We start from the raw sequence: 10,679 nt of genomic DNA on the forward strand, positions 1-10,679 counted from the left end.
CTTCTCCCCAAACAAACAGCAGCGACAAATATCTGAGAAGAAGTCCCACCACCCCTGCATGGTGGGACTTAACGAAACAGTGTTTGACCTCGGTCCTCCCAGCCCTTTTGAGCACAGCTGATGGAGACCCCGGCGTCCTGCATCCCCAATAGAATTATCTAGCAATAATCTAAAGCTTGGGTCACATGAAGTCAGGTCTCTGATTTATAATCGCATACTTGAAGATCACAGGCTATGAAAATTATTGCTGTGCTGGCTGGAATAAATTATGCAAAGCAATGCGTTATCTGGAAGCCTGCAACACGCGCACACACACATACTTGGGTGATCTATCGCTCTCCATGCAGATGTTCTGCTGCAAAGACATTTTAATTAATATATTGAAAATACATTTCCTGCTTTGCCAGAGCTAGAGATGAGCCAGGAAATGACACTGAGCAGGGGAAAAAGCCCCTAAAATCTATAAAAATGCTTCGGGCTCTCTGCCTGCCCAAGCCTGATTCCCACTGCTCTGGGCATGAGCACGGACTTCCAGCAGGAAAATCCAGCTCCTTCCAGAAGTGACATTGAAATGGAAAAGGCCCTTTGAGGTACCATCTACTCCAGCAGCATCTGGATGTAAAATCCTTCCCAGTCAAGAGAAAAAAACTCAAGGAAATCTCCAACACCCAGAGCAAGCTGGAAAGATGGGACACTCATCTTTACAAAATAAGCCTTTCTTTCATTGTCCTCTCCCTTTTCATTTTGTTTCTACTGACTCTCCTCCCTCTTGTAGAGGCCAAGCAAGCCCTGCAGAGGCAGTAATGAATAAACCCATGTGCTGAGCGACCATCTGTCCGCAGTGTTTGCGCTCCCACAGCAGCCCAACCTGGGATGCTCATTAGCAATTCCCACCCTGAGCTGCTGCAGATGCTGGAGGTGGCCTCATCCACCAGATCTCCAGGAGGGAGCTTATCCCACCCCAGGAGGTGCCTGAAGAGGCTGTCGTGTCCCTGGGGCAGCCGGCGTGGTCATGGGGTCCATGTGCAGGATGTGGCTCAAGAATGTGGTTGGGATGCTGAGACCACAGTGGAGACACTGAGTTTGGTGAGGACATGTCCCAGGGGCCGGGCAAACCCAGGCCAGGAGGGAACAGGACCCAGGAGGCTCCGTACTGGGCAAACAGGAGCAAGTGGAGCACAGCAGCGCCGTGGCCAGGCTCACAGGTGACCTTCCTGCAGCCGTAGCAGGTCGGTGCCATGACCTGGCGTGTCCCTCTTACAAAGCGAAGCTTGGGCACAGCCCAGGATCAAACAAAGGTGGATGTGCGAGAACCTGGAGCAGTGCTTCCCGCCAGGGAAGACGTGCCCACAAAGGCAAGTCACGCAGGAGAGGAGCGGGATACGATGCAATGAGACAGGCTGCCGCCCCGCTCCAAGGTCTGAAGGCAGAAGTCCTTGGCAAGGTGATTTGTAGGCAGGGAGACACACAGGATACAGTGCAAGAGGCCTTAGCACATCCCATCATGTCCCATGGACAGCAATAATCCCAGGAAGAATCTCATCCATCTAGGAGGGCTTCAGTCTGAGGGAGAAATGCTGATATATTCCCTGGAGAGAGCAGACCTGCAATTAGCTCGGCCAGGATATGGAGTGCTTTTGTATTGCAACAGAAAGTGCTGGAGAGATAGCTCTGCTCTCCACAGGAGCTTCTCCCTGTTCTCGGGATTTAAGCCTGTTAATAATGGAATATAATGATATTATCTGTTTGCATTGCACTGTTTATCACAAAGCGGTCCCCAAGCGATTTGCTATCACGTCCTCAGAGAGCCACTGGAATACAGACCCTGCTGGGAGGCAGCAGTAAATCATTCAACATCACACTCAGGGGCTGAGGAAAGGGAAATTTGGATCAAGGAAACCATGTTTGCAATTTGCCAAGCCCTCACAGGCCAGGAAGGATGTGAGATTTCATGGTCTTACCCAGGAGATCTGGTTCCAGCCACTCTACTGGCACGTGGGACTAGCAGAGACAGACGTGTGGCCAGCAAGGACGTGCACAATCCATCTCTCCCTGAGGATTGCTTTCACCGGAATACCTGCAGGCAAAATCCCAGCAGCTGCCAGCAGCAGTAGCAGGAGAAACTGCAACAAAAGCCCTCTGCCAGCTGGGAATTTCAGCATTTCTCACCCTCAAATTGCCTCGGAGAGCCTCAGATGTTGCCACTTGTTCCTCCATCCCAGCCTGAAATAAAGGAGGGAGGGAAAAGGCTCATTGCTGTGTTTAGACCCAAGACGGACCTTGAGCTGCCGGTGCTGCATCCATGCACCCCAGCTCTGCAGCCCTGCACTGAGCACGGGAGCAAACAACCAGCTCCGGCTGGGTGCAGACATCCCGACCCTGCAAACTCGCACTCAAGGCTTCCCTTTGCACCGAGTCACTCCCCGCGCTGTCCCTGCACGCCCGCCGGGGCAGACAGCGCCTGCCACAGCGCATTTGTCGCAGGGTGAGCGGCGGGCGCGGAGCGCGCGCTGCAGGTGAGCCCTTGCCCCGAGCGCCCGGCCCGTCTGCAGGAGCTGACGGGGTCGGGCTGCGGGGATGAGGACCGTGGAGCGGCAAAAATGGAAATAAACTCAGTGCGGAAGAAGGGAGAGGGAAATGAAAGGACTGTGCAAGCTCTGCATGAACAAGCCGGTCACCAAACCAGAGGGCTATGACACAGTCACCTGCAAGCATCGTCGGGCAATGCACATAGTTTGAACAAACACTTGCATGTCTTTAATGTAGGAAAATATGGAGTTGCTCGGGCAGAGGGTTTCTGTCCCCGTGAAGTGTCCAGCTCACCCTTCCCTGGCTAATCTTCAGCCTCCGGGAATGGTGCAGTGAGGATGAAGCCTGGAGCTCGCACCGGGAATATCTCGGGAGAAGCACAGTCGTCTCGTTCGCAGCACCGCCTGATTGACACCCTGTAATAAAGAGATTCGCCACATAATTACCATGCATTTGGGATGCAGCACCATTATATTATTTTTTTAACCTAGTGACAGCTTTAAACAGCAGTTAAAGGACGTGTTTATATTAACGTAATTAGTTATTTTTGTGTATTTAACTGAAAAGGCTTTTCCTTCAAACAGCGATGCCATAAACAGCAGCTCAGGTGTCTTTCCAGAGATATTCCTACCTCTACCTAAAGACAAACTCGTTAAGTAACAGGAGGGGACAGAGCGGAGGCCATTCACAAGTGGCCTCTCACCTTGCTGATAGAAGAGATGCCTCCAAGGGGACAGGTCCTCATGCCTGGTGTCCTATTGGGGCAGTCAGGACCCTCCACCCTGGGTCTTTGCATGAGTCACTCCAGCAGGGAGCTGAGACCAGACGTCTCTCAGCACACCCATGGCCACGTGCAGCCAGCGCTGGAACATACAGCATCGTGTTCAGACACATATTCCACCTTCGCCTGAAAAGCAGCGCAATGAGGCTTATAGCAAACGAGACAAGGAGTTTGACATTTATATGGAAAGGGAAAAATTGTAATAAATGATGTTTTTTATTAAGAAATATTACCTAGGAAGTTTATTTTTATTCCAAACGCCTCCAATAACCAGCAATGTAATTTAAAGGGGGAAGAAGATGGGAAAGAGAAAATTAGAATAATGAAGATGATTGAATAAAAATACACGGATATATGCTTTAAGTCAATAACGTCTAGATTTCATGGTTGGGTTTGCAGGGGTTTTTGCAGCAAAAGAACAGCCACACTTGTAAACTGATACAAATTATCCTGGAACCAAAATGAAAACGGGTACGAAAGAGAGGTGGTGAAATATTATCAGTCAGGAATGGGAAAATGGGTCCCTCCATCACTGTCACAGGACGTTGCTGGGCCCGGGGGACGAGCAGAGCTTGTGGTGGCTCGTGCAGCTGGCCACGCATGGGGAGACCTCAGCTCGCTGGCCCCGGGTGCCTCTAGATCCTGGTGCCTTTCTGCAAACCCCGTCAGTGCCCCAAGGTGATCACTGCTGTCCCCATTCGCCTCGCGCCGCGGTGGCCCCACACATAGACATGGGGATCCAGGCTGCTCTGTGACCTGGCCATGGATGTGATGGCCAGGAGGGGATGTTTTCCTTCCCTGCTACCGCCAGACAGGAGAGGGAAATGTCCTGATTTGGGGCTCGTCTCTGGGATGTTTCTGGACAAGGTCTGGGATCCTGTCTGCAAGGCAGCTCCCTGCAGAGCCGTTTGAGCCATGGAAGAGCATGTAGGATAGGGCAGCTCAGCTACAGTGTCTTCCTCAATATCCCACCGGAGCAGCCCATCCACATCCTCGGACACCGACTTGGTCTGAGCTCTCTGTTGAGCTGCCCGTGCCCCTGCTCAAGGCGGGGAATTTCTTCCCATTCTGCAAAGTGAAGCATTTTAAGGAGCTTTCAGAGCTGGAGGGAATCCAGCTACCTGCTTTCCTCGGCCCCCGAACCTCCTACCGTCACCAGCAAGCCTTCATAAATCAGAAACATCATCTCTTTTCTTCCAGAAACACGATCGTGCCGAAGTGCTCCTGCTTCCAGAGGCAGCAGGAGACATCAGGAAGTTCCTCGTACCAGCATGGTTCCTAACAGAGGGGAATAACCAAGAAGAGCGTCAACATAAAGCCCCTCCAGCGTAGGATCAACTCACCCCTGCTGTAACTTTGCTAATACAACATTGCTCTGCCCCATCACACCCTGCCCTCGCAGGTACCAATGTGGTGGCCCCAGCCCTCCTAGGGGCCCTGGGACAGTGCTTGGTGGCACCTACCCACAGAGTCCCTGCACCTCCTGCTATGGGGACGCTGCTCTGCTGTGTCCTACCATGATATATGTCACCTCGCGCTGTGGTACCGCAGCCCGGCCGACCCATCTCCACAGCTGCTTGTGCCTCCCAGTCACCCACCATTAACTAGGTCACCCAGACGTGTCTCCTCGGCCACCGAGCTCCCAGCTGGTAGCAGAAATCCTCGTTATCTGTCCTTACGTGTGCGACCTTGCACTGCCGGCGCTCTCAGATTTAATCACTTCTCCGCTCCTCACGCCGAGATCACCCAGGTCTTCTGCTATGATATTATGTGCCTCTGTTTTGAGGATACTTCCCAGCATTCTGTCTCCAGGGTGTTTTATTAGCATAAGCCCAATTTTTATACCAAGGTCATTAATTAAAACATTATATGATGAAAACATTCTCATTCCAGAAACCTGCCCTTGAGAAGCTGGGTGAGCAGTCAGTCCTTTGCTCCATGTTATCCCTGCTTCACACTACCCCACCTTTTATCCCATTTAATCCCACCTAGTCCATTTTAATTACCAGCATACTTGACAGGTTAGGCAGCCCGGGAGAGCGCCTAGACTGGGAAGTGCTTTTGGGGGTAAAAACTGAAAAAGGTAATAAAAAACTGAAAAAGGTAACAACAAGGCTTAGGAAAGACTGGGCTGCATCTTGCAAAACACCCAGTCGCTGAAGATCCCATGGGAAGGAGGAGATGGTGCAGCCACTTTGTGGTGGGGAACCAAAGTCTCCATCCCCGTGAGCATCCTGGTGATGGGCAGGACCCCTGTGCCCATGTCCTGCTGGTCGCTGCCTCCACAGCAGCTCCGAGGACTTTGCGGGACCGAATCTCCCTGGAACTCTCCTCCCTGCAAACACCCTTCCACAATAAGGTCCACACTCCACATCGGGACCCCTGCAGGGCCTCAAACCTTTCCCAACGGGTTTACCCTAGCGAGGAAAAGCCCTGGAACGCAGTGACATCTTGGAGGGAGGACGGGAAGCGCGTGGCCGAAGGCCACCCTCGCTCCTGGCTCGGGCTGAGTGGCAGTCGCGCCGGGCGAGAAGTAACCTCAGTGATTGCATTTCTTTGTATGACCCCATCTAAAACTTTCGGCATCAGATAAACAGCTCCCAAGGGTCAATTAACATGTCTTGAGATGATTAGAGTCTGACACTGATGAAACCCAGCAGTAATTAGCAAATTAAAAAAAAAAAAAAAGCCTTTTGATTAGTACTCAGCATAATTCCCTCCAATTATTCAAAGTTCATGACTACAGGGGGTGGAATATCTCCAGGAATATTTATTTATATCCCTATTTTTTTCCAATCAACTTTGTGAATCTAGTTAATCATCAGCACTTGAACTTGTTAACTTGGAGTTTCAGAGCTGTCACTCCGTCTGATTGCTGGAGACGGCCTAGGCAAGATTTTGGGGAGCACAGTCTTTGCCGTCTAAGGCAAAGAAAAAGCAACAACAGCAACAACAACAAAAAGGCAAAAAATCCCAAGTCACTGCAGCAGCAGAGAAAATAAAAACACAGTGTTTTCCCTTGCTTTGTTTAGAGTCACAGCTTGGTGCTGGCATGTTTTGCATCAGCCTGTCAGACCGTGCTCCGCAAAGGCAAGCAAAACACCTCCTTCTGCACATGGACAGAAGTGTCTCCAAAGAGACACTCGTGCCAGCAAAGCCCAAATATCGGGGCAGGAGCAGCCCGGGCAACGAAGCTGCCCCTACAAATACCAGCCCTGTTAATGCAAGCAGTGAGTGGCATCTGGCTGGGAAGCTCCCTGGCTGCAGGGTCAGTAAATCCACCCCAAGGCGCCGTGGTTTGTGCTGAGCGAGGGCTGATAGTCCCACCACGGTCCCATCCGCTCCTGCTGGGAAGGAAAAACAAGCAATGGAAACCCCATGGTTGCCCTGGAAGCCCTTGTTGCCTGCAGGGAAGCTCTGCTGCAGCATTTCACCCCAGCTCTCGCAGTGTGAGAGCAGCAATCCTGCCTTCAGTCCTCCTGCAGCCCTCGCTGGTGGCACGGGGACCAGGTAACCCCTCCTTGCAGAGAGGACAGGTTACACCTTGGTGGCTTGGTGCAACCTTGGTGGCTACCTAAAAGCAGAGGCAAAGTTGGAGCCCAGCATCTCTGCATCCTAAGCCAGCGCAGGCACATGGTGACTCCATCCTGCGGTCCCTTCTGCCCCTAAGGCCTCTGTGTCCTCCTTGCTCATGCAGGCACCAGTGAAGGAAGGGCAGGTGCAGGGACCCCAACCATGTGGGTGGCACTGGGGCCTCACCAGCCTTCGCTCCCGTCTGCGCCTTCCCACCTTCAGCTTCATTAAAACCTTCCTGCCTGGCTGAGCAGGCCCTGAGGGATGGAGAGCGCATAGGGAGCTGCACGCTTAAACCTTTCAAAGCCATTTTTCATTGGACTCTTCTATATTCATCACTGCAGACTAACAGAGATTTTCTCTCAAGTTTGGATGATTTTTTTTTAAATTTAATCCTATCCAGCTAGAGCCCTCTAGGGAGCTCCTAACCCTGCTTTAATAACATGCTCATTAGCAAGGTTATTCAGGGAGTGGTTTCTATTTGACACTCCAGCATCTTTCCAATTAATGTTGCTTTAAAACAAGCAAGCCCAAAATAAAAAAAAAATAAAGAAGGAAAAGAGAGAATATCAAACAGCTCAGAGCCAGCACTGCGGGAAGCCAGCAATTTCCTCTGGATTTTCCTCTCCCTTCTCTCCAAAATTTGTTTCTTAGTCTCTGCCATCTGCCAAGACAAGACTAAATTAAGAGAGACAGCGCAGAGGGCTGTTGATGGACACCCAACCTGGTGCTTCAGAGCTGCATCAGCACAAGCCTCAGTTTCCCTTCCACAGAGATGAGCATCACACAGAGGGTGAAGACTTATCACACCAGGCAACGAGATACTCAAAGTGGTTTCGAAACAAACTCCATTTGCCCAGGGCAAACAGGACTGAACTGCTTCTTCCACTGCCCTCCACTTCTCCCGCTGCAGGAGCGGCGCCTGCTAATTGACTTGGAGATTTAGAAAATGGAAACCTGGCTTGGAAGCAGAGGCACTCGCAGCCCAGCTGCAAAGCAGCATTGCTGTGAGCAAGTCATCGTCGGCAGCAACAGGAGAGCTGCAGGGCTCGATCCTGCCCTGCTGAAGGGCCAGCTCCACTGGGCTGCCCTGCGAGGCTGGTCCTGTGGGACCAGCGAGATGGTGCAACTCGTGGTGGGAATGAAATGAAGGTGGTAGGAGGCGAATCGCACAGGGCATCCCCTCTGCATTGTCCTCGAGTTGTCCCCATGAGCTGGGCTGCAATATGGGCACAACTGTGCTGCTCGTCACACGTCCCACCTGCGAGGCTGGGAGCAACGTCGGCGCTACCCACGGCACGGGCAGCCAAAGCCTGAGCAGCTCTGCTGGCATCCTCTGCTTCTATCCCAATCCCCCCTAGGCTCTTCTCTTCGCCTTCTTCACTCTTCTGCAGAATTTTGGCTCTTTCCTCATTAATTAAACAACAATTGTCTGCAGACAGGGTTTGAATTACACCTGCCTAAAGCGATCAGCACTGATTGGGACTGTCATATTGTTTTGATGGCAGCAATTCCCATCCAAGTCAAAACTAGCGCGGAGCGCAGGAACATGCCGAGCGTTAGCACCAGTGCTGTGGAACGGCTCTCCATCTGCCAGCGGGAACCCAAGGCCCATCCCAAGCTTTCCCTGCATGAGATTAGGAGCCAGGATGAGCGGAATGGTCTTTCCCTCGGGCTTCAGCTCCTTGCAATGGCGAAAAATGAATGTTTGCACCCAGAGAGGAGCTGCTGGCACTGACCTGAGCCATGCAGGGGCCCCGGGGAACAGCTCCCGTCTGTCCAGCTCCAATGTTTCAGGATTATTTCTTTGCATCAGGCTCTAAGCAGCTGGGGTTTCCCTATCTCTGTTTTACGGCTGTAGCAGAACAAGAAGAAAAAAGTCAGTGAAAGGGATATAAGGCAAACAGAGCAAGTAAGAGGCAGGCACGTAAAGATGAAAGAGCACAGATCAGTGAGGCTTTATGGACGCTCTCCCCTGCACAGAGCGTGCCGGGATTTCCTAGGGGATCTTCCGCTCCTTCTCTCCCGCTGTGCTGTGTTGTCCATCCTCCTCCTCCTCCATTGCTCCCTGCTTCTCACTGCAGTCCTCATTTCACTCACAGCAAGAGATGGCCAAGACTTCCCGGTGTGCAAGGGAAGAGCTTGTCCTGTTCGCTACAAGCAGAGCTTAGGGGAAGCCAGGCTGGCAGAGCCGTGATGGAGAGCTGGGAGGGGGCTGCAGAGTGGGACAGGGAGAGGAGCATCCCATCCTGCTGGAGCCACTCGAGATCCTGGAACCGGCACCAAAGCAGCCCCTCCAGGAGTCGACACAGCCCCCTGGACCTCTCAGCTCTGCCAGCTCTCCCAGAGAGGTGAAATATTTTCAATAAATACCAAGTCAGCCACTAAATGGGCATCCCAAGAAGCAAAATGAGGCTGAATTTGGGAAAATTGCAGTGAAAATCCCCAAAGGAGGCAGAGGGACCATATCACCCTTCTGCAAATTAAACTTTCTCCTGTGGTTTCAGGGAGCAGTTCCCTTTGAAGATCAGACCTCATTTCAAAGGTAAGTCAGAGAGAAGGCAGGAAAACTTTCTGGCAGGTTGAACAACCTAGCGCAAAGCCTTGCAATCCAGGCTCAGGGAGTCAGCTACGCTCCCGTCTGAAGCACGAGAAGAGAGTGCCCTGGACAAGGTCTCTTTTGCCCTTCTACTTACTGGATGAGCTACCCACTGCAGCCGCGTGGCTCCGTGACCGCGGGGCCCTTCGCTGCTGCTGCTGCCGCCGAAAGCGCCACGCGGCCCGTGGTGACGGATGAGGCCGTGGCAGGAGCCCGTGGGAAGGGCAGCGAGGTCACGCGGGATCGCGCTCCCTGCCAAGGCCGCGGGGCACATCGAGGTGCAGGCGAGGGCTGCAGGGGGAAGGCGAACGGCTTTGGATCTTCACGAAGCACATTTCAAGCTTTCCCTAGGGAATACTGAAAAGCCACTTTTTTTTTTTTTTTTTTTTTTTTTTTTTTTTTTTTTTTTTGGCGGTCTGGAGCAGATTCTCGGGTGTGTTTGTTTGGAGCAATAATGACATCCAGTGGCTGCTTCGCTCAGTCCTCTCCGGGAACCGCGGAGGAGCCTCCCCGGGGAGCGGTGCTGCCCAGGACACCTCACGGAGGCAGCAGCAGAGCTTGGGGGACACTCGTGGCACTCCGTGACCTGGTAGTCGCTCCGCGTTGGCCTCTCAGATGTTAGAGCATCTCGGGAGTGCTCACGCCTCTTGCCACTAATGTCAGCAGGTGAAGTCCATGGTGAACAACTGAGCAGGCTGCAAATCTGCCTCTCTGCAGCTCGCTGGAGAAAGGCCTGGGGTTCAACACAGAGCTTTTCCATTCAGTATTCCAGCCTGGTTACTAATGAAGAGGCTCCTTGTTTTTTTCCTGTTGCTGGACCAATATAAGGAGCTCAGAGCTGCATCGGCCTGTGAGACTGTAGAGTCTGACGTGCCCCTCTGGCTGTTGCTGGCAGCAGTCGGGAGCAGGGAAGCCCTGAGGCTCCCACCTTGGAGCACCATGTGCTGCTGCACATGGGGAAACCTCTCCTGAAGCGAGGGAGGAGGCTGCAGCCTGGCAGGAGGCTCTTCAGGAGATCAGCCACAGCTGGACTGGTCCTTTCCTTGGCTGATGCCCCTCTGGGGTGGGAAGGGGGAAAAAGGAAAAAAATACTTTAAAAAAGGAAAGAAAGAAAGAAAGAAAGAAAGAAAGAAAGAAAGAAAGAAAGAAAGAAAGAAAGAAAGAAAGAAAGAAAGAAAGAAAGAAAGAAAGAAAGAA

The sequence above is a fragment of the Nothoprocta perdicaria genome, unplaced genomic scaffold (assembly GCF_003342845.1).
Source record: "Nothoprocta perdicaria isolate Ctin4 unplaced genomic scaffold, notPer1 scaffold_12, whole genome shotgun sequence".
Classification (NCBI taxonomy): domain Eukaryota; kingdom Metazoa; phylum Chordata; class Aves; order Tinamiformes; family Tinamidae; genus Nothoprocta; species Nothoprocta perdicaria.